Below are 23,719 nucleotides of genomic sequence, written 5' to 3' on the forward strand. Positions count from 1 at the left end.
TTCTGTGTTAACGTTTTTGATAATCGAGTTTAGATGGCTTCTACCAGTCTTAAGAAAAACACTATAAATAAAGAGAAACAGGATGACAATGTTAATCAGTTAGATTGGAACAGATTAGTTAGATTTGGCTTAATAATAAGAAGAAATCCAAATAAAATCTTCATTCACCTCACATTAACTTTGTTAATTAGTCATCATATATTACTAGAGACACTATCAAGGCACTACAAAACATAGATTATTAAACTTAATTATTGACTGAGTAAACTTTCATTTAGAGTTCTGTTTTTTAAAAAAAACAATTGTTTCAAGAAACAGACCATCTCTATGTGACTATTAATAAAAGAAAGAGAATAAAAAGTTGGAATCTTATTATTTTTCCATGACATGACATGAAGAAATGCCACCAGATCACTATCACGACGATCACGACCATCCTGTTGTTCGTTGATTGCCTTGAGCAATCCCCAGTAACGTCTCTTTCATCCTAGCCCTGAGAATTTTTTAAAAAGTGCCATATTCAAGACTCTTTCAGGGTTAGGAGAATGAGACCCATCATTGTTACTGGTATTTGGCATATTGGGTATGCCACGGGAAGTTTGCCAGACTTTGCCATGTGGGCAGGTTACATTTGGTAGCCTGCCAGTTTGTCCAAAGTAAGAATGAGATAATAAGATAGTTCAGAATAAAAGACAAACCTAACAGACAAAGAGTATGAAACTGTTTGTTATATAAGCATGTGTCTTGAGAAGTATTGATTGCTGTGAGGATTTAGTCTCAGAATAAAATTAAATAAGTGCTAAGCTACAAATGAAGAAAATTTAAAGATTCAAATATAACTCAAAACAAAATATCTGTATACTCTAAATCTGATTTAAAGTGACTGTGTTTGAAGCGGGAGTGATGTCCAGCAGGTAAGGTGCTTGCCTTGCACACCCCACCCCAGGTTTGATCCCTGATATCCTGTATGGTCGCCCAAATAATTCCAGAATGCAGAGTCTGGAGTGAGGCTATTATTCTTCATTTTAAAATTAAAGATTTTATAAAGTAGACTGGAACCAAGATTTCTCTATTCATCACTTATCAAGTCTAAACATTTCATATATTTGATACACTGCTGAGTGTGCCCCCTCCAAAATAAAATAAAATTTGAAATGCTTACTTTTGAGGCAGGATAGTTTGATCTCTAACACCGCATGATCCAACTTGGGTGTAGTTCCCAGTACAATTAGGTGTGGCCCTAAAAAACAAAAATAGCCACCACAACAAAAAGGACTATATTTTAAGGTTATTTTTAATTAAAATTGGCAATATATTCAGAACATGACTTTATTGCTCTGATTTCCTCAAACTATCTGTTAATAAACAAATAGAAGTCAAACATGAAATATATTTCTAACTTTAGAAATCATAAATTCAGGAAAAGAACACTGAAATGGCACTGAACATTAAATTTTTTTTTTTTTGGATTTGTTCATTTGTTTTTGATCACACCCAGAGGTACTCAGGGCTTCCTCCTAGCTCTGCATTCAGGGATTAAATTTACCGCTTGTGCTGCCAGAATTCAGAGTAGGGTTGGCTATATGCTATACCTACCTCCTGTACTATATATCTGGCTCTATTCAAACCTATCTGATGATTAAAATTTTCAAATGATAATTTAGTTTTGAAACTCATCAACCCAAGATTATCAATAGTCATCATTTTTAATGTTTTTTTAAAACAGCAATGCTGTTATATTGATGATATGATAAAAGTAAGTAAAGTAAAGTAAAGGCCCTCCCGTTGATCATCGATTTGCTCAAGCGGGCCCAGTAACGTCTCCATTGGAGACTTTGTTGTTACTGTGTCTGGCATATCGAATATTCTCGGTAGCTTGCCGGGCTCTCCGAGAGGGGCGGAGGAATCGAACTCGGGTCGGCCATGTTGGCTGCGTGCAAGGCAGACGCCCTACCCGCTCTGCTAGTTTTTTCTGCTTTTAACATACTTTTCAAAGCCTATGATTTTTGACAAACGTTTGGAACACTCAAAGATGAATTCAAAACTTTTCATTGATGAAAATACATGAAAGGCTGTAAGAAGCATGGTGCATTCTTTTGGGGTGAGAAAAACTGCTGACCAAAAAAAAGTTCTCTTATACTGGTATGCATATGTAAATAAGCAAGCAAATTCTTTTCTATATTTCTTTTCTTTTTAAATATTTCCCCCTTTTTGTTATTGGTGAAACACCATGAGGTACAGTTGTAGATCCACAAATTTTTGTGCTTGGGTCTCTACTATACAATGATCAAACACCCATCCGTCCACCAATGCCCATTTCCACCACCATGGATAATATCGCTCCCACCCCCATCCCCCCATCCCACCCTGCCTCTGTGGCAGGGCATTCCCTTTTGTTCTCTCTATTCTTTTCGGTGCTGTGGTTCGCAAAAGAGGCATTGAGTGGCAAACACGGTCAGTCCATAGTCTACGTTCAACATACCTCTCCTCTCCTGGGAGGATCCTCCAGACACCCTTTATTTGGTGCTCCCCTCTCTATCCGAGCTGTCTTTTCCCGTAGAACACCCGGCTGCCTCTAAGCTATGGAGTAATCCTCCTGGTGCTGATCTCAGCTATTCTTGGGTATTAATATCATATTTTGTTACTTTATATCCCCCAGATGAATGCAATCATTCTATGTCTATCCCTCTCTTTCTGACTCATTTCGCTTAGCATGATACTTTCCATGTTGTACCACTTGTATGTAAATTTCATGACTTCATCTTTTCTAACAGCTACATAGTACTCCATTGTGTAGATGTACCAAAGTTTCATTAACCAGTCATCTGTTCTTGGGCACTCAGGTTTCTTCCAGTTTCGGGCTATTGTGAACAGTGCAGCAATGAACAAACAAGTGCAGATGTCACTTCGACTATACATTTTTGCCTCTCTGGGATATATTCCCAGGAGTGGTATTGCTGGATCAAAAGGGAGCTCAATTTCTAATTTTTTGAGAGTCGTCCATACTGTTTTCCAGAAGGGCTGAACCAGTCGGCATTCCCACCAACAGTGAAGAAGTGTCCCTTTCTCGCCACATCCAAGCCAGCATCGGTTGCTTTTGTTCTTGTGGATGTGGGCCAGTCTCTGAGGTGTGAGATGGTATCTCATTGTGGTTTTGATCTGCATCTCCCTGATGATTAATGATGTAGAGCATTTTCTCATGTGCTTTTTTGCCATTCGGATTTCTTCCTTGAGAAAGTTTCTGTTCATTTCATTACCCCATTTTTGGATGGGATTGGATGTTTTCTTCTTGTAGAGGTTAACCAGTATTTTGTATATCCTGGATATCAACCCCTTGTCAGATGTGTATTCGGCGAATATCCTTTCCCATTCTGTAGACAGTCTTTGTATTTTGGTCACTGTTTCTTTGGAGGTGCAGAAGCTTCTTAGTTTAAGATAGTCCCATTTATCTATCTCTGTTTTCACTTGCTTGGCCAGTGGCGTGGCATCTTTGAAGATACCATTAGCTTCAATGTCATGGAGGGTTTTGCCAACTTTGTCTTCAATGTACCTTATGGTTTCTGGTCTGATGTTGAGGTCTTTAATCCATTTTGATCTTACATTTGAACATGGTGTTAGGCAGAGTTCTGAGCCCATTTTTTTTGCATGTAGCCGTCCAGTGATGCCAGCACAATTTGTTAAAGAGGCTTTCCTTACTCCACTTCACATTTCTTGCACCTTTATCAAAGATTAGATGATCATATGATTGAGGGGAGATGTCAGTGTATTCAACCCTGTTCCATTGGTCTGCAGTTCTGCCTTTGTTCCAGTACCATGCCGTTTTAATTATTACTGCTTTGTAGTACAGTTTGAAGGTCGGGAGGTTGATTCCTCCCATTTTCTTTTTCCCAAGAATTGCTTTAGCTATTCGTGGGGGCTTATTCTTCCATATAAATTTCAGGAGTGTTTGCTCCATTTCTTTGAAGAATGTCAAGGGTATCCTTATAGGGATTGCATTGAATTTATACGATGCTTTCGGTAGTATTGCCATTTTGACAATGTTAAGTCTCCCGACCCATGAGCAGGGGATATCTTTCTCTTTCCTCATGTCCTGTTTTATTTCCTGAAGTAGCCTTTTTTAGTTTTCTTTGTACAGGTCCTTTACTTCCTTAGTTAAGCTGATTCCTAGGTACTTGATTTTCTGGGGCACAATTGTGAACGGGATTGTTTTTTTCATGTTGCTTTCTTCTCTCTCACTGTTTGCATATAGGAAAGCCATGGACTTTTGGGTATTGATTTTATAGCCTGCAACTTTACTATACGAGTCTATTGTTTCTAGGAGTTTTTTGGTGGAGGTTATTGGGTTCTCTAAGTAGAGTATCATATCATCTGCGAATAGTGAGAGCTTGATTTCTTCCTTTCCTACCTGAATGCCCTTAATATCTTTTTCTTGCCTAATGGCTATTGCAAGTACTTCCAGTACTATATTGAACAGCAGTGGAGAGAGTGGGCATCCTTGTCTCGTCCCTGATCTTAGAGGGAAGGCTCTCAGTTTTTCCCCATTGAGGATGATGCTTGCTGTAGGCTTGTGGTAGATGGCTTTAATTATGTTGAGGAAGTTCCCCTCTATACCCATTTTGGCTAGGGTTTTCATCATAAAGGGGTGCTGGATCTTGTCAAATGCTTTCTCTGCATCTATTGATATAATCATATGCTTTTTATCTTTTCTTTTGTTGATATGATGGATTATGTTGATTGATTTCCGAAAGTTAAGCCATCCTTGCATCCCTGGGATGAATCCTACTTGGTCATGGTGTATGATCTTTTTGATGACTAGTTGGATTCTATTTGCTAGTAGTTTGTTGAGGATCTTTGCATCTGTGTTCATCAGGGATGTCGGTCTGTAATTCTCTTTCTTTGTGGTATCTCTGTCTGCTTTTGGTATCAGTGTGATATTTGCTTCGTAGAAACTGTTCAGAAGTGTTTTTGATATTTCAATTTCGTGGAAAAGCTTAAAGAGGATTGGGAGTAAGTTCTCTTGAAAGATTTGGAAGAATTCACTAGTGAATCCATCCGGGCCAGGACTTTTGTGCTTGGGGAGACTTTTTATTACCATTTCAATTTCCTTGATGGTGATAAGTCTGTTCAGGTATTCCAGGTCTTCTTGGTTCAGCCTTGGGAGTCTGTAGGATTCTAGGAATTGATCCATTTCCTCGAGGATTTGATGTTCCGTGGCATAAAGCTTCTCAAAGTACTCCCTGAGGATCCTTTGAATTTCTGTAGTTTCTGTTGTAATGACCCTCTTTTTATTTCTGATTCGGTTTATTAGGGTTTTCTCTCTCCCTTTCTTTGTGATTTTTGCTAGAGGCTTATCGATCTTGTTAATTTTCTCGAAGAACCAGCTCTTGGTTTCATTGATCTTTCGGATTGTTTTTTGGGTTTCCATCTCGTTAATTCCTGCTCTGAGTTTTATTATTTCCTTTCTCCTGTTTGGGTTGTGCTCCTTTTTTTGGTCCTTCTCCAAGCTCTTAAGCTGTGAGGTTAGGTTACTTATGTGTGCTCGCTCCTCCTTCCTGAGGAATGCTTTTAGAGCTATAAACTTTCCTCTTAACACAGCTTTTGCTGTGTCCCATAAGTTTTGGTAACTCGTGTTCTCATTTTCATTCGTTTCTAGGAATCTTTTGATTTCCCCTTTGATTTCCTGTCTAATACACTCGTTGTTCAATAGCGCACTGTTTAATTTCCAGGTGTTTGATTTAGTTTTCTGTTTTTGTGTGTGATTTACTTCTAATTTCAGCGCATTATGGTCTGAGAAGATTGTTGATACAATCTCTATTTTCTTAATTTTATGGAGGCATGTTTTGTGGCTCAGCATGTGGTCTATCTTGGAGAATGTTCCATGTACGCTTGAGAAGAATGTGTATTCAGCTTTTTGTGGATGAAGTGTCGTGTATATATCTACTAAGTCCCTTTCTTCCATTGTTTCCCTCAGATGAAGTATGTCCTCGCTAAGCTTGAGTCTGGTTGATCTATCAAGAGGTGACAAAGCGGTATTGAAGTCTCCCACTAGTATTGTGTTGCTATTGATGTCTTTTTCCAAATCTATGAGTAGTTGTTTTAAGTACTTTGCTGGTCTCTCATTAGGTGCATATACATTTATTATTGTAAGTTCTTCCTGTTGTACAGATCCTTTGATCAATAAGAAATGGCCTTCACTGTCTCTTATGACCTTCTTCACTCTGAAATCGATGTTGTCTGATATTAGGATGGCTACCCCAGCTTTTTTATGGGAGCTTTTTGCCTGTAGGATTGTTTTCCAGCCTTTGACTCTGAGTCTGTGTTTGCTTTGGCTATTGAGATGTGTTTCTTGCAGGCAGCAGAATGTTGGGTTCAATTTTCTAATCCATCCTGCCACTCTATGTCTTTTACTTGGTGCGTTTAGCCCATTGACATTGAGAGAGATTATTGTTATGGGATTCTGTCCCATTGTTCTGTTGAAATTTCGTGTATTTGAGGGGCCTTTCCTGCCTTAAAGTAGCCCATTTAGTTTTTCTTGTAACCATGGTTTTGAGTCTATGAAGTTCCTGAGCTGTTGTTTGTCTGTGAAACTGTGTGTTGTTCCTTCTATTATGAATGAGAGTCTCGCTGGGTAAAGTATTTTGGGGGAGGCATTTATTTCAATAAGTTTTTTCAGTATGCCCCGCCACTGTTTTCGGGCCATGAGGGTTTCATCAGAAAAATCAGCTGTGGATTTTAAGGATTCTCCTTTGTAAGAGATTTCTTTCTTCGATCTTGCTGCTTTCAGAATTTTGTCTCTGTCTAAGGTTTTGGTCATTTTGATCAGAATGTGTCTTGGGGTATTTTTATTCGGATTTCTTCTAGCTGGTACACTTCGGGCCTCCTGAATGTGGTCACAAGTTTTCTTCAGCTCTGGAAATGTTGTAGCAATGATGTCTTTGACAGTTTCTTCATCATCAAGGTTTTCTTCCTGTACCTCTGGGACTCCAATAATTCTTATGTTACCCCTCTTGGCTTCATCATGATCTTCTCTTGCCATCTGTTCTCGAATTGTGAGTCTCTTTTCCAATTTCTGCTCTTTTCTGGAGAGTCTCTGAACTTCATCTTCGAGCTCACTGATTCTGTTCTCAGCAGCTCTTACTCTGCTGCTGATTCCTTCCACTGAGTTTCTCAATTCGCCTACGAGATTTTTCAGGTCTGACATTTCCGATTGCATTTTCCTCATTTCTGCCTCCAAATCCTCTTGTCTTCTATTGGCATTGCTTTCCATTGTTTCGTTTAGTAACCTAAGCATCCTAAGTAGCTCCCTTCTGAATTCCTTGTCAGAGAGATTGTCTAACACTACAGTACTGTTGATGTCATATGGGCTAGACTCTTCAATAAGAAAGCTTGGTGGGCTTTTGCGTTGCTTTACCATTATGACAAGTGTGGTTTAGTCCTTCACGTTCACTGTTACTATTCTGCTTGATATGCATTGTGAGTTAAGATAGGTTCATGAGTTATTGGCTACTGTGTTTCTAGTGGCTGAGCTAAACTACAGAAGTTTCCATCTTAGAAGGTAGCTTATGGTTCCTATGGCATATGTAGTGGGAAAATATTTCGCGGCCACATTAGCGGCCGCGGCTCTGGAAAGAGTCCCTGGCACTGGGCGAGGAGTTGGGAATGTCTCCTGGTTGGAATGAGGAGCCGTTCAGCTTTGTTGCCCAGAGGTGGGCCTCCGTGCCTGTCCCGCGCAGATCAGGGGAGAAAACCGGCTTTCTAGGAGATGGATCTAGCTGCGCATGCCCAGAGAGGGTCCCAGGTCCTTGGGGGCGGGCTGTACCTGGTTGGAATTGGAGCCGTTCAGCTTTGTTGCCCAGAGCTGGGCCTCTGTGCCCGTCCCGCGCAGATCAGGGGAGAAAACCGCTTTTCTATATTTCTTATCTTTCTTTTCTTCTCATTTCTTTCCCTCCTTCCTCTCTCCCTCTCTCTTCTGTCTACCTCCCTTCCTTCCTTCCTTCCTTCCTTCCTTCCTTCCTTCCTTCCTTCCTTCCTTCCTTTTCCTTCCTTCCTTCCTTCCTTTTCCTTCCTTCCTTTCTCTTTTTTGTTCTTCCTTCCTTTCAAAATTCACATTTCCTAAAGTATGTTTCCTCAAAACAGAATTGAACTAAGATGGGTAAGATTGAGAAACAAAGTAAAAACATAAAATAAAAAGTTGTACAATTGTAGGAATTATAGTTTGAAAATCGTACAGCAAGCTGCTTAATGTCACTTAAATGAAACTTGGTTGTGTGAGAACAGGGAAGGGTTCACTGCCCAGCATACAAATTGATTGGTTTTCTCATTGCAAATTCAGCTTTCTGGGGCTTCCTTTCACAGGAAAGGCTGTTTCCTACTTCACTATCCATCAGTTTCAAGGCACGCAATTTTTATAATCAGTAGGAAGATTGAATTTTCTGGAATAATTTTAAAAACATTCTTAAGAATACATATTTATGTGGGTATCGCCTGTATAACACATCTGTTAATTAGGGGATGAAATTTAATTTTTTATAAAGTTTCAGTTCTGAGTAATTATCTACAAATTGGAGGGCACACTTTCATTTAGGTAATTGAGATATTTTGTAATTTTGCTTTTTTTTAATTTTGATCTATTTGGTCATGACTAGACTTTATATGTTGCTGTTACTTGGAATTATGCTGAAAATTGGAATCCTAACATGAAAAGAGCCAATTAACAAAAGTAAAATGTTTGAATTTCAGAACAAACTATGAATGCAAAAAAATGTACTTTTATCCACTGTATGTAAAGTGTCTCTTAAAGCAGAAAAATTTTCTATGAAGTTCACTCTTTGACATCAATGAGGAGATCAAACTAGTTTTACTTCTTAAATTATTTTGGCTAAATTGTTTTTATCTTGTTTACAACCTAAGGGGGGAAAACATATTGTAATATGTTTTTATTCTTTTAATTGAGATTACATTGATGCATAATGTTATTAAAGAGACAATAGAAAATTAGTCGAAAATCAAAAGGTTTTTCTGTAGAAGATATCCCAGGTGGGATGCACTGATAATTCTTATAGTGACCAGTCAAACAAATAACTATTAGGGCTGGAGCAATCATACGTTAGGTAAGGTGCTTGCCTCGCATAAAGCTGACCTGGTTTCTATCACCAGCATTCCATATGGTTCCTTGTGCACTGCCAGGAGTAATTCCAGAGTGCAGAGCCAGAAGTAACCCCTGAGAATGATCAAGTATGCCCCCCCAAGAAAACCAACAAAAAACTATGTGCTTATAATAATTATCTATGTGCTTATAATAATCATCCAATCAATAGTCCCATTGCTTTGCTTGTAGAGGATGAATTAAGACTTCAGGTAAGTTGACTGTAAGGTATTTTCTGTTTTTGTTTTGTTTTTAGGGGGTCACAGTCAGCTAAGCTCAGGTGTTACTCCTGGCTCTACACTCAGGAATCACTCCTGACAGTGCTCAGGAGATCATATGGGATTCCAGGGATCAACTCCTGGTCAGAAGCATGTAAGGCAAGTGCTCAACCTGGTGTGCTATCTCTCCAGCCTCCAATATTTTCTGTTTTAATGTTATTGGCCTTTTTAAAAAATTACTTAAAAATTGGATATTTGCATAATATTTGCTCCTTTTAATGTTATTTGAATTCCTCTAAGTTAAATTTCAAATCAAAAGTAAGTTTCATTCAAGATGTGCCTTTCTGCATTATATTATCTTTCATCCCATTATTCCTCACTACTTTTTCTTTGATTACCCTCTTCTCGGACCTCTTAGGATGTTAAGACTTAACCCATTCCTTAAAACAGGTAAACTTCTTCTAGAAAGGTCTAGGAGTTGGCTGCTTATACTTTTGTTTGTTTTGTTTTGTTTTTTCGTCAGACTGAAGTATTTTGTTTATATTATTAATGTCTTTCTTCTCATTGGGCTTTCTGCCATGACCAGATGGAGAATGTTAATCATTGCCCAGATACACAGAGTTTATGTGATAGTCCCTGAGTATGTAATGTCCTTGTTTTCACAGACTACAGAAATCTTAATTCAGATGAATTTCATTTTGATTATAAATGTATGCCTTTATGATTTTGCATTCAAGTTCTTTATCACAACCAAATCTACTAGGGGAATCGATGGGCTGGCATATCACCTTTCCTAGTATCATTTTTAAAAGTTTTCCCCATTCATTCTTATTTTTGCAAAATTCAGAGGTTACTTACTTGGTTGCAGTGTAATAGAGATGACATTTGTAGCAGGGATTTCACCATTAGTGTTAGGAACATACTAGACATGCTAGAGAGGGATTAAGCTTGAGGTCTCATGCTACCCTCAGTTCTGAAGAGAACCATTTTATATTTTAACAAAGAGCCACTGGAAAATGACTTTCTGTTAAAAATCCATACCACATAAATACAATGGTAGTTCCCTTTTCTTAATATCATGATATAAACATATGCAAAGACTAATCAGTAATATCAAGAGTTCAATTTTCCATGTACATTCTGGAAAGCAGTATTGAATGTGCAGTTTCTGATATATGCTTCTGCTATGGGGTAAGAACTCAGGAGAAGCAGGAAAAATTTATAAGAGCTCAAAAATTTGAAAGATAAAAATTTTAAGAGTCCAGAAAAAGCATTCACGACGACAAAAGGCAGACTATACATTTGCTTTTCATAACATGAACCAGATAAGTTATCAAAAGACAATTTTCAATCTGAGGCAGATACTGCTTCCTGTATCCCATTATTATTTTTCTCCCCAGCATGTGCTCAATGAAGATAAGTCCTGTGAATAATTATCTGACTGCACAAACCATTAGGCCAGGTTCCAGTGAGGTACCACATCTGTGATAGGAACCAAACAGTAAAGAGAGAGCAGTGCTCAAGACTTTCCATACTATCTATCTTGACTGAATATTGTAGTGAAGACAAGATAGGAACCAAGAGTGGAGTGATCCCAATGCCCCCAAGAGAACTGCGAGGCATCAGGGAAAAGGCAGCTGTTCAGTGAAATCATAAGGCTATCTAAGAATACAGCCAAGAAAATTGTTCTAGGTAATGAATCTTCTAAAGTCTAGGATAGTTCAGTCTGTCCTTCAGTTTGAAGGGACACAGTTAACTTTAGCACCTAGGGTAAAATGCAGGACTAACTGCAATTTAGAAGCATGCACTCTGAAATTCTTTCTCCAGAAGTGATCATGGTTAAGATAGATATGTTCCTCCTAGATTCTCTCCTAGAAAGGATAGGGGTGACCTAATGCCCTGCTATCTGTATTGCCTCCTGATCAAACTGCAGCATTTTGTTGATTTAATTAATGACTTTCCTCTCATTAGGCTTTCTGCCACACCGAATGGAAATTTCTCAGCCTGCCAAAGGGATGAGTCTGGCCTCTGTTTGCCTTTGTATTTTAGGCTGGTTATTTGCCTTATCTCTCTAATTTTTTAAAAGCTGTCTTGAAGATAGGACTTTAGGATACCACTGAAACCAGGAAAAAATATCTGGGATCCCATGGAAAGAGTAAGTGATTAGTCTTAGGGGTCTTAGTCCAAAGATCAGATTAAATCCAATAGTATTTCTATCTAGGAATCAGAATCAGAATATTTTTTGAAAGCTCTAGCTGTTTTTCTTTATAATTAGGTCAAATGAGTTAAGCCATTTCACTGAAAATCTATTTTTTTAATAAACTAAGGACTTCCTATATTAATGTCAAAATATAGGTATACTCAGAATATACTATATAACATCAACAAATTGAACAAAAGCAAAATGTTTTTTTCTCTCAGATCATTGGTTTATGTTTATAAATACATGTGGGATTTTCAGGCTGGAGCAATAGCAAAGTGGGTAGGGAATTTGCCTTGCACGTGGCCGACCCAGATTCAATTCCTCCGTCCCTCTCAGAGAGCCTGGCAAGCTACCAAGAGTATCCCGTCAACACAGCAGAGCCTGGCAAGCTCCCCGTGGCATATTCAATGCGTCAAAAACAGTAACAAGTCTCACAATGGAGATGTTACTGGTGCCTGCTCGAGCAAATCAATGAACAAAGGGAGGACAGTGCTACAGATAGTGCTACGTTTCTTAGAATATATTTGAAGGCCTGATCTTTGGGATGTAGATTCCCAGCTCTAGCCAGGCTAGTCTTTGGTACTGGCCTGCAGATGTAAAGAAGCAATGTATGTTTTGCTGCCTCAATGTTCTTTCTCCTTTTTGCCCCTTTAGAAGTACCATGAGATTTTGGGGCTCTCTACTAGGTCTGAGAGAACAGGGGAAAACATGCTTGAGAGAACCTGAGTTCCTTTTATGGGATATAATGAGACTGTAAGAATGGGTGGCTAGGAGAGGCAGAAGAGATACGGGAGTGAATGGAGAGAGGATTGGAATAAACTGCAACTAAGATCAAGCAACCTGGCCATAAGATTTCCTTCCTTTTCTTACCCATCTCCATCTACCTCCCTGGAGTGGGGGAAACTACCGAACACGGGCGGTGGGAAAGATAGATTGTTGCCATCCTTTTTGTGCTCACACAGCAATTCAAATATTTTCTTATACTGATATCAAAATTTGGTTAAAAAAAAAAAATCCAAAGGGCTTTTTCTGTGTCTGAAAGCATGTTTGTATTTTTGTGGAATTGTTAAAAATGTCTGGTATAGAGAGCTCATGATTTTAAATAATTAAGGTACAAGAACTATTGAAATTAAGCCAAAGAAAGTTTTATCATGTTCTATAAAAATTGATTGTTTATAGGTCTTTTGCTGTTATGTTAATGTACATATTTGTATCTGGATTGGATTAGAATATTTGACATAGAAGGAGTTAAAATGACACATGAAAACAGGTTCAAAAAGTAATGGTTTAGTTTAAACATGAGTTTCTAGAGTTATAAAATTGGTTGCAAAGTTTGTCCTACCAGTGCTCTATGTGATCTCTGAGACTCTTGGTTAACTAAAATTTCTAGAACTACTAAGAGTTATAAAATGGGTTCACCTCAGATGTCAGCCTTCTGTAATAGTTTCTGAGAATGGAGAATTGCATGGAAAATGTGGGAAATTTTACTAACTATGCTGTTAATCAGCCTGTCTATTGCTTAAAAGTGCATGCTATTATTTTGATAATTTTATTTCATGCCAAGCTTTGTCTCCAGGTATCAACCTAGTCCTGACATTCACAGAACTTTGTACCTAAGTGTGAAATTCTTTCTGTTTCATGGTCATCTATGAGTGTTTTAATCTTTTTGTATTTGTGTTTTCCTAGAAATCAGAATTCTAAGATGTCTCTTGGTTAATTTCTAATGTGAAGTGAACTTTTGCCCAGTGAATGTATGTTGTAAGAACTTTAGTTGTGAGCATCTCTAAAGCCTTTTGCATACCTATAGAACTGATATAATGCTTTTGAAATGGTACTTCAGAGTATTTTTGTCAATGTTAAATGAGATGATTGGTAACTAGTGTCTAAACTTGGAAGATCATGTTGTACTAAGTTCAGTAAAATAAGAGGTTAAACTTGTGGGATGACTATTAGGAATATAGATGTGTGTCTTAAGTCAGAAAGATAATTGATGGAGATATCAGTGGGAAAAAGAAAAGGAATCCAGTTATAGAATGTTTGTAAAAGAAATGTGTATATGAGGTTTGAGGTTGGTTTAAGAAAAGGAACTGATCAAATTGTTTTGTTATAAGAAACTCTTTAAATCATATGCAGAATTGTTCTAATACCTTTTCAGTAAGATCTATGGAAAAGACGATAGGTGGATTATCCGGACTCCTGTTACAGTGCTCTTAGATAATTGAATTTTTCAAAAGTTGCAGAGAATCAAGGGTTTTGACATGGGATTGAAAACATGTTAAATGGTATGCTCTTTCTCTACAGATTTTAGCTTCTTTTGACTAGGACCCACAGCAAACAGGTGTATTACATCTCTGTGAGTAAAGTAAAATGCTTGCTTTTCTCTTCTTTTGCACCTTCAGTATGTTTTTGATGTTTCATGGCTCTATGTTGGTTTGCATAAATCCAGATAAGCCTTTCCTCTCTGTAATAGGGTCTACCCCTCATGCAGACAGGAAAAAAAAAACAACTGTGGGACCCCAAATCCCTCTTCCAGGGAAACAGTCAGGGGATCTGTCTAAATGACAGGAGTAGGGACTTAACAGGTACTGTTTCAAGTACCCTACAAACCTCAGGGCGACCCTAGAGGCAGGCCGGCTCAAGAAAAGACCAGAAATTATCACTGCTATAGAGAATGAGGAATCTAGGACTCTGCAATGACTAACTCAGTCTGGGCCTACTCTCAGTGTCAAGGAAAAAAACCTGGAAACCAGGATTTCTCCCACCCCTGAAGAAGGGATGGGATGGACTCCTTTCTGCCAGGACATCTCTGTGGAATATGAGGCCTGAAGGCTCGAGGCCATCCAGTTCATCGTGGGACATCTTCTAGCTAGGCCTGGGTAGCTCTGATGTGCCAAATCAGATTAATGCCACTATTGGTGTGTCTCCTGTCTTTAGTCAATCCCCAGGACTTCTCAGTAAATAATGGGGTATCCGAAATGGAGAGTTCTCTAATCTTACTGTGTTTATGCAAAAGAACAAGCCAGGTTTGTTAAACTATCTTGCAAAGTTTTGAAATGAAGGTGGAGAGAAAACCATGTTTCTGTAACTTGCTTTTTGTAAGAATCAGATTCTAATTCTACAAAGGTGATTGAATAAATGTATTTAATCTTGGTCTAAAAGGTAACCCTCTTTGGGAAATTTAGATAAAACCTGGTTACTCTCTGTAGGAAAACAGCCTAATCTATAAAGGAACTCAATGTTATACATGCTGTCACTAGTCTGATCAGAGCATTGGAAGTCAGAGCTTTACTAGGGTGAAGCTCATCTCAAAGTGCAGAATTGCTTTCCCCCAGTTTGTGAATTGGCAAAAGTGTCAAGAAAGGGCATCTAAACTGGTTAAATTAGAATGGATTAATATCTAGTTCTAAAATACTGTGAATTTTCTTTCTATACTTTCTGTATTGCATCTCATTTTCTGTGAACAGTCATTTGGAGAGAACAAGGATGTTAACAGCTCTTAATTTTTGTTGCATCATGGGATTAACACCAGAGAATGTTTCCTCTAAGCAAGAATGCTCTGCAGAAGAGGAACGACGGACATTGGAGGTTTCCAAAAGGAAGATGATGGATGATTTACCAACAAGGAAAGTTGCTAACTCCTGGACCAATGCAGTGGAATATTATTAAAGGGACTCAATAGCAAGTAAGGTAGAAGTAACTCAGAACTGTGCTTTCTGTGCCATTAATGAACCTAGTGGAAATCTTGATCCTTCTCTCCTAACACCTGTTCAGCATCAAGAAACTTAGAGGAGGATCGCAGCTTGGCTTTATGCAAATGATCAAATGCTCATATGTTCAAGGTATAAATATCTGTTGGTTCTTATTGATAGCTTCAGTGTATGGGCAGAAGCTTTTCCAATCTGCACTGAGAAAGGCAGAGAATGGCTTGGTGTTTCTGTGTCCAGTAGAAAAATCTGGACACAGGAAGTCATTTTTCTATCAGCCAAACCTGTGGGTAGAGAACTCTGTCCTTACTGGGTCAGAAAGGAACTTCTACTCCTCCAGGGTCTAACCATTTCAAAGTGATATCCCTCAGTCTAATCGAACTGATCTTTTCTTTCAGATAACTTCAGGAACCCAACCAATTCATTGCTGAGGGCCACTAAAAAGCTGAGGTAGCATGAGATTTCACCCCTTGTGTAGGCAGGGCCAGCGCCCCATTGTCAGCATGAAGCAGCTCCAGAAGATGGACCTTCTGCCATTCTCCCTTAAAGATTCAAGGTGGTGGAATCTCTGGGGGGGGGGGGGGCAATAGGATGTAGGCAGGTAGATAGGGAAGGCCCCCTCCCAAGGCAATGAAGAATGGGGATTTATGTGTGATGTTGGGAGAAAAATGCTGCTACTCTATACTGATCATACAGGGATGGTCTGAGACTTCACGGCAAAGCTCGGGGAGGGCCTTGAACAACGTCAGAGAGAAAGGGAGGCCTGGGAGAATTGGTTTGAGTCTTGAAAATCCTCCTAATTCTGGGTAACAATACTGGACCCTGCCCACTGAGGAAATTACTCCTCTGTATGAAGAGCCCACTGAGGAAGATTCCTCAATATGAAGTAGAGAAAGGGAGGAATGTTAGGTCCCTAGGGACCCTGAGGGAGATTCCAGAGTTAAAACTCTATAAATTAGTAACTCTCCCTTTCCTGCCCTCCTTATCTGTTACCTCCCTTAAGAACTATTCCCTTATCCACCTCCGGAATGCAGGGCTGAGAATCTGAGGAAGCAAGGTGATAACCAAATGTCCAAGTTACCTGATGCCCACTAGTCACAATGCCTATGTACGTAAATGTTGATCTTTGAATCTATAGGCTAAGGAGTGATGTACTTCTACATGGATTGGTTAAGAAAGCATATGTTGTTACAAATCTATTGGCTATGAAATGTGCGGGCTTTGCTGTAACGGCCAATGAAGGCCTATATAAGATCCCCTTTGAAGAGGTTCGGGGTCTTGCCTCACCTAACTGACCTGCGTGTCTGTGTAGGCGGCTTGACCCTGGCTAGCCAGTCTTACAATAAACCTTGCTTGCTGTTTGCAGTCTCTGGAGTTTCTTTGTCGTTAAAGGGAGATCACAATCCGCGCCCTAACAGAACTATAATTAGTGAAAAAGAAAACCACAGAAATACAATATAATATTAAAGGGTATACATTTTTGAAAGTATAGTGAAAAAAAGAGATGAAGGAAGACTTTTATGGTCTCTTTGGGGTCTAAAATCTTGATGTGATATCACTGAGCTCAAATGCAACTTTTAAGACTGGCTTTTTCTAAAGTTTCTGCTCTTTTATGGAATGTCCACAATAGTTTGGGCTGAAGATCAAATGTGTACACATATTTATTTTTAAAATATAATGTCAATACTTCCTCAATGTGGAAACATTTGAGAAAACCATCTGTGGGCATAAAACAATGGTCAAGGAATTTCCACAGCAAACTATTTTGATATTAAGGTTTAAAAAAATCACTGCGGGAAGCTTAAAAGTCTCATCTTTTGTTTTCCTATTTTTAAGACAAATGAAATGCTTTCCTATCATTCAGAGGTTATCCATAAACCAATTGAACAATTTAAGAAGAAAATATCTCTGGAATGTAGCAAACAATAGAAACATTTGGGAAGGAGAATAGCTGAATTGCATATGAATTAGGGAACTACATTCTGGTTTAAGATGTTTACCCTCTGTGAAACCTAAAAAAGATTACAACATCCTGGTTTCAGATATCACTTCTGTAAAAGGTAAAGATCAGCTCAGAGACAATCTAAAATTTATTCTAGTTGCAAAATTCTGGAAAACTCAGAGAAAGAAATGTGTTAATAGAAATGGAGTTTCTAATGTCACAATGCTATGAAAAATAAAAAGTGGGCTACAACTTTGCTTTAAATAATGATGTGCCTTTCTGCTTTATATTATCTTCTATTAATATAGAAGGAATTTCTATATTTGAGGATCAGCATTTCACATGAAATGCTGTGTTTTCTAAACTATTCTCAATCAGAAATTGAAGAGCAAATGAAAATAAAATTTGTAAATTTATGTATAGTGTTTACATCTTTCTCTATGGCCAAAGAAGTATACAATCAATATATCATTAAGTACTTTCAAAATCTTATAATATAGAGACCCGACTGGAGGTCTTTTTGGTGCTGGAACATTGTGTGCCTGAAAGAATAATATTATGAATAACTTTGTAAGTCACAGTGCCTTAATAAACATAAATTTTGAAAACAAAAAATAAAAATGCTATCTAAAATCAAGGGTTCTATTTTTTAACACCTCAATAGGCAAAGAGATGATAAATTAAATTAAGCAGATCCCTGAAGTTTGGAACAGGTTGGCCTGCCCTGTCTTTGTCAATAATAAACTGTGTGCCATAAGGTAACCCTTAGCCTTTCTGTTTCCCAATTTTCTTGTTTATAGAAGAAGGGATTAGAGTTGATGCATTCCTAATCACTTTGTTTTAGAGTGTTATAATTCTCTGAGAACAGATTAAAATGCAGTCAGTTACAAATTAATAATGTAAATAAATTGTACAGATGCATGTCTTAAATCCTTAAGAGAATAAATTCTTCAAAGGCACTGATTTATATGTAAATTATTATAAGTTAATTAGAATTTAGAGTCACAGAGTCACCTAACTTTAGACTGAAAGAAGCCAGAGCAATCAAAACTAACTTGCAAAGCCATGCATCACAATTATTTGTGAATGTCTCCCATTTCTTATCAGTTCCTTGGGGGCACAATGTTGTGTGTCTTTGTGCCATTAGGGCTTAAAAGAGCACAAATCTGGAGTAATTGTTTTCCTTTTTGATGGGGGTGAGCTGTGTTGGGCCAGCTCCAACAGGCTCAGGGGCTTACTTCTGGCTCTTCACTGAGGAATCACTTCAGCAATCTCAGGGAAACCTTATGGGATGCTGGGATTGAACCCCAGTTGGTCTACTGCTGTCCTATCTCACTGGCCCCTATAGTAATTGAATTTTCTTAATAAATAAAACTTATGACATGCTCTGCTAACGGCCCTGAAGTCAAGCAGGCGGCTTGAATGGAGCTTCTGCTTCTGAAATACCTACTCTCAGAAAAGTAGATTTTCTAAAGACTTTAAGACAGAGCAAAATATACTGGACTGAGAGTAAAATGTAATAGTCAATTACATTCATTGATTGAAACTTGCATCTAGTTACGATATCTTCTTAGAAGTAATAAGATCACACTTTGAAGGGAGCATCCCCCAAGACATCCACCTTTATTCCATCTCCACCTAGATCACATGACACTCCCCCATCAGAGAATAAATTCTCTTACTCCACTTTCTTGATATCACTCAGTTGGCCACTGCTTTGATCTATTCTGATCTTTAGGAAGATAATAACTTTTATCTTGGCCTCTTAGATGTCCCAACTGTAATTTCTAAAGTTAGCCTCACCACTGAGAGATGCAGGTGATGTTGGTGGGCCACACGTGTGACTTATGTGAAGTGGGGGGGAGAAAGATGGTTACTTTATTCCCATCTGCCTTTGCCACCCGGGACCCAGGGTTACTTGATTCCTTTCTCACCTCAGAGAAAGGAATTTCAGTAGTAGACGAGGAGCAAAGTAAATAGATTTTTTGGAAGGTTTTTTGAAGGTATGGAGGGGGAGAGAGAGTGAGAGGGAGAGAGAGTAATGTGTTCAAGAGAGAACTTGGGCTTCTCCAAGGGTGAAGAGAGCCCCTACACATCCTAACATTAGACATGAAAGTACACATCTCAAGAGGGGAGATGTGGACAACACGTGTGTTCAGGCACCACATGTGCTTGGCCATGTGGGTGCAAGAAGCACATGGGCTTGGACAGCATATGAGTGCCCTTCCTTTGTTCAAGGTGGTTTTTATAGGGTTTCTCCAACCTGCCCTCATGTGGGGCTTCTTCCTGGGTAATAGTCCGTTGCTAAGGAGGTTACCAGGGAGGTTGTGAGTGGTGATGGTCTTCTTTGGGCCAAATCACTAAAGTTAATCAGATTGAGGGAGAAGTCCAAGGGAATTCGAGGAATTTCCTTCATTATTCATATCCACAAAGTGGATCAGCCTTGGAATTTTCCTCCCAGAAGTTTTGCTGACCTGTTTCATTGTTCAGGGCCTTTCCCTATCTACCTGCCTATCTATCCCTATCTACCACAGGGACTACATGAAGAGGAAAAGGAAGTCTGTGCAATCTATAGCGTCCTCGCTCAGACATCTGGCATGGGATCAGCTGTTTTGAACTCTCCAAACCAGCTCAGCTCCTAGCTATGTATCATAAAGAGACCGCAGTTACAGATACACAGAATAGATGACTCAAACAGTCACATCATACTTTTATTTGTGGCAGATTAAGATCTAGAGATACAACAAAAAGTTGCTTCAATCGCTTATTTGCAAGTGATTGGAGCCATTTATTTGCAACAATAAATATCAGAGATAATTCCTTGTTTAGCATCTTGAGTTCTGGATTTTCCATAAATGAAAACTTTTTTATCTCTAGTTATAGCCAAGAATAAGAAAAGCTGTAAATTTAACAGTGCTGACCAATTTTACCTTTGTCTATGTTAACAATGAACCCAGGATGTCAATATTAAGAAAAGGTGTAGCTAATTTCATTTTATAGGAAAAAAGCTGATTTTAGTGTGATTCATGGCATACAGATCAGAACATAAATTTCTTTCCCCATAATCTTTTATAGAAAAGTCAATTGTACAAGTTTAGCAGTAAGTAACATTGGAGAACGTCATTTGAAGATGGCATATTAGTATTTATTTTTGCATTTACTAATTCTAGACTTACTACTACCACATTCATGTCAAAGAAATTATCACTTCTATTACACATATAGAATCTTTTAGAAAACCTTTACTGAACACCTACTGACTTGCCAATATTATCCCAACCACTAGTGAAAAAGCTGTGATGAGTAAGAGATAGACATATAACTTCAGGAGTATGCATTTCTATTAGGGATATGAGCATATTAACAAACCCAGACACAGAGCATAGTAAGTACTAAGTTGAAAGTAAGTAGCACTGTAGCACTGTAGCACTGCCCTCCCGTTGTTTGTTGATTTGCTCGAGTGGGTCTGGTAAAGTCTTCATTGTGAGACTTGTTATTACTGTTTTTGGCATATCGACTATGTCATGGATAGCTTGCCAGGCTTTGCTGTTTGAGTGGAATAGATTATGCAAGGCAAATGCCTTATCTGCTGTGCTACTGCTCCAGCCCAGTTGAAAGTAAGTATGAAGTGGGCTAGAGTGATAGTACAGCGGGTAGGGCATTTGCCTTGCATGCAGCAGACCTGGGTTCAATTCCCAGCATCCATATAGTCCCCTGAGCACCACCAGGAGTAATTCCTGAGTGCAGAGCCAGGAGTAACCTCTGTGCACTGCTGGGCGTGACCCAAAACATAAGTACAAAGGAGAATGGTAATGTAAAAATGGGCAACAGCGTCTACAGATATTGGGAAAAGTATTACAGAGAAGGTGAAATTGTGGCTTAAAAATTAAAATTTGAAGACAGAAATGGTACAGGTTCTGGCAGAAAGAATGGCATTTGCAAAGGCATCAACTCATAAGCTCCAAATGACAAAACTTTGTGGATTCAGGAAAAGATTGATAGGGGAGGGCAGTGAAATGTCAAGAGATAAATAATAAATGATGGTAGAGATGGATTGGGGGTGCAAGGAGAATTTTTTTTTATTTATTTATTGAATCACTGTGGGAAAGGTTACAAAGCTTTCAGGTTTATGTCTCAGTCATACAAATATCAAACACATTTCCCTTTACCAATACTTATTTTTTACCATGAAGAACCCCAATAAAACCCCACCCCTCACCCCTCCCCGTCCCTGTGAGGCAGATGAATTCTAGTTAACACTCTATCTGCTTTGATTAGATTCATTGTTTCAATAAAAGATTCACCACTATTATTTAGAGATTACCCCCCCCCCCCCAAATCAGACATGCTGAAAAAGCATTGTGAAGTGATTTGCTTTCTACAGCTGGGTTCAAGAATTAAATGTTGGTTTTGGATTTCTGCTATTTTACCTATTAACCCTGGAAGTATTTCTACTGAAAGTCAGATAGTTAAGAAATTGGTTTCTGTGTTCTGGAGTCGTGGCCGTGCTGGAGAGCCGCTCGCGGGGGGCAACCGGTGGCCTCGGTAGGGCGTGAAGGGCGGAGCGAAACGCCGCCCTTCCCATGAGGTTTTAGTCGCCCCCACACTCCCGGCTCATACCTGCTGTCCACAAGGCTCCCATGTGGCCGCCATCTTTCTTTCCAGAGAGGAGAGGGCGAATGGGGCAACACCCTTTCCCCTCCGGCAGACTTGATGGGCTGGATCAATGCATAGTCCGTTCACTTTTCTGCTCCAAGCTGCTGGGTTCTGCATTAAGTCCTTGTGCTTCTGGGGCCATGGCCGTGCTGGAGAGCCGCTCGCGGGGGGCGACTGGTGACCTCGGTAGGGCGTGAAGGACGGACCAGAACGCCCCCCGACCCATGAGGTTTTAGTCGCCCCCACTCCCCCGGCTCATACCTGCTGTCCACAAGGCTCCCATGTGGCCGCCATCTTTCTTTCCAGAGGGAGGAGGGCGGAAGGGAGCAACACCCTTTCCCCTCTGGGCAGAAATGATTGCCTGGATTAACGCATAGTCCTTTCACTTTTCTGCTCCAAGCTGCTGGGTTCTGCATTAGGTCATTGTGCTTCTGGGGCTGTGGCCGTGCTGGAGAGCCGCTCGTGGGGGCAACTGGTGGCCTCGGTAGGGTGTGAAGGGCGGACCGAAACGCCCCCCTTCCCATGAGGTTTTAGTCGCCCCCACACTCCCGGCTCATACCTGCTGTCCACAAGGCTCCCATGTGGCCGCCATCTTTCTTTCCAGAGAGGAGAGGGCGAATGGGGCAACACCCTTTCCCCTCCGGCAGACTTGATGGGCTGGATCAATGCATAGTCCGTTCACTTTTCTGCTCCAAGCTGCTGGGTTCTGCATTAAGTCCTTGTGCTTCTGGGGCCGTGGCTGTGCTGGAGAGCTGCTCGTGGGGGGCAACTGGTGACCTCGGTAGGGTGTGAAGGACGGAACGGAACGCCCCCCTTGCAAGGAGAATTTTTATATTATATTCTTCCCCTGTGCTTCTTTTGGATCCTACTGGGCAGGTAGCAATTTCACTGTCCCAGGCAGCTGATTAGGCTAAAGATATTTACCTAGTCCAAAGCCAATCCATTATGTGGTTTGATTGTGACAAGCCAAACATGCAAAAAAAATCCTCTTTATCACAGACATTTGAACTTAAGATGTATAGTTAATGACAATATCTGACCAAATAGTATCTTGCACTGTGCCAAATGGCATATAGTTACTGCAACGCTCTGAGACAAAAGCAAGCACAGGCAGGGCATGAGGTGTGCTACAGGTCTTGCAAAATCTGTAAGAACAAGATTGCTGTCAGGTGGACAAAGGTACATAGAAGAGGAGCATGAAGAGTGAAAGTGACAACAAGTGAGATGTAGCTACACAAAAGAAGCATGGGAAGATTACTTCTGAAAGGAGAACATGGGATTAGAAAATTAGGCCAAATGTAGAGTACATAGGAAGATGGACCTTCTTGTTGGCACAGTAATTGATGTCTTATCCATAATGGTCCTTAGTTTATCTTTTATACTGTTTCCTAAGAAAGAGCAGGAGGAGTGGGTGTGAGATAGTCTGAGGAGCATAAGTTATATTTAAGAGGTTCCAAAAACCATTTAAGAATAACTGTTTGCTAAAATATCACATAAGTAAAACATCTCACCCCAAAGGAGAGACCTAAAATCCTTGAGGAAAATAGCTGTTGCTTTTAGCACAACAGGAATCTTCATTTATTTTCCATTCCACTTTGAAAGGAAAAATAAGAAAAGAGAAAAGCATGAGATGATTCGACCAAAAGAAGGTGGAAGACCATCAAAAGAATGTCATGAGGGAAAGCTCGGAGTTTTGTTTATTATTGACAGATATTGAAAGCAGTTAAAAGAGTCGTGCTGCCTTCATCAGTTTCACGGTGGCCAAACACAGTCAATCTGATTGTTCTTTGTTTACCACCAGGGTGCACCAATGCACACACTATCACACTTCTAACAAGACTGGAGCTTGAC

This window comes from Sorex fumeus, unplaced genomic scaffold (genome assembly GCF_029834395.1).
Source record: "Sorex fumeus unplaced genomic scaffold, SorFum_2.1 ptg000015l, whole genome shotgun sequence".
NCBI lineage: Eukaryota > Metazoa > Chordata > Mammalia > Eulipotyphla > Soricidae > Sorex > Sorex fumeus.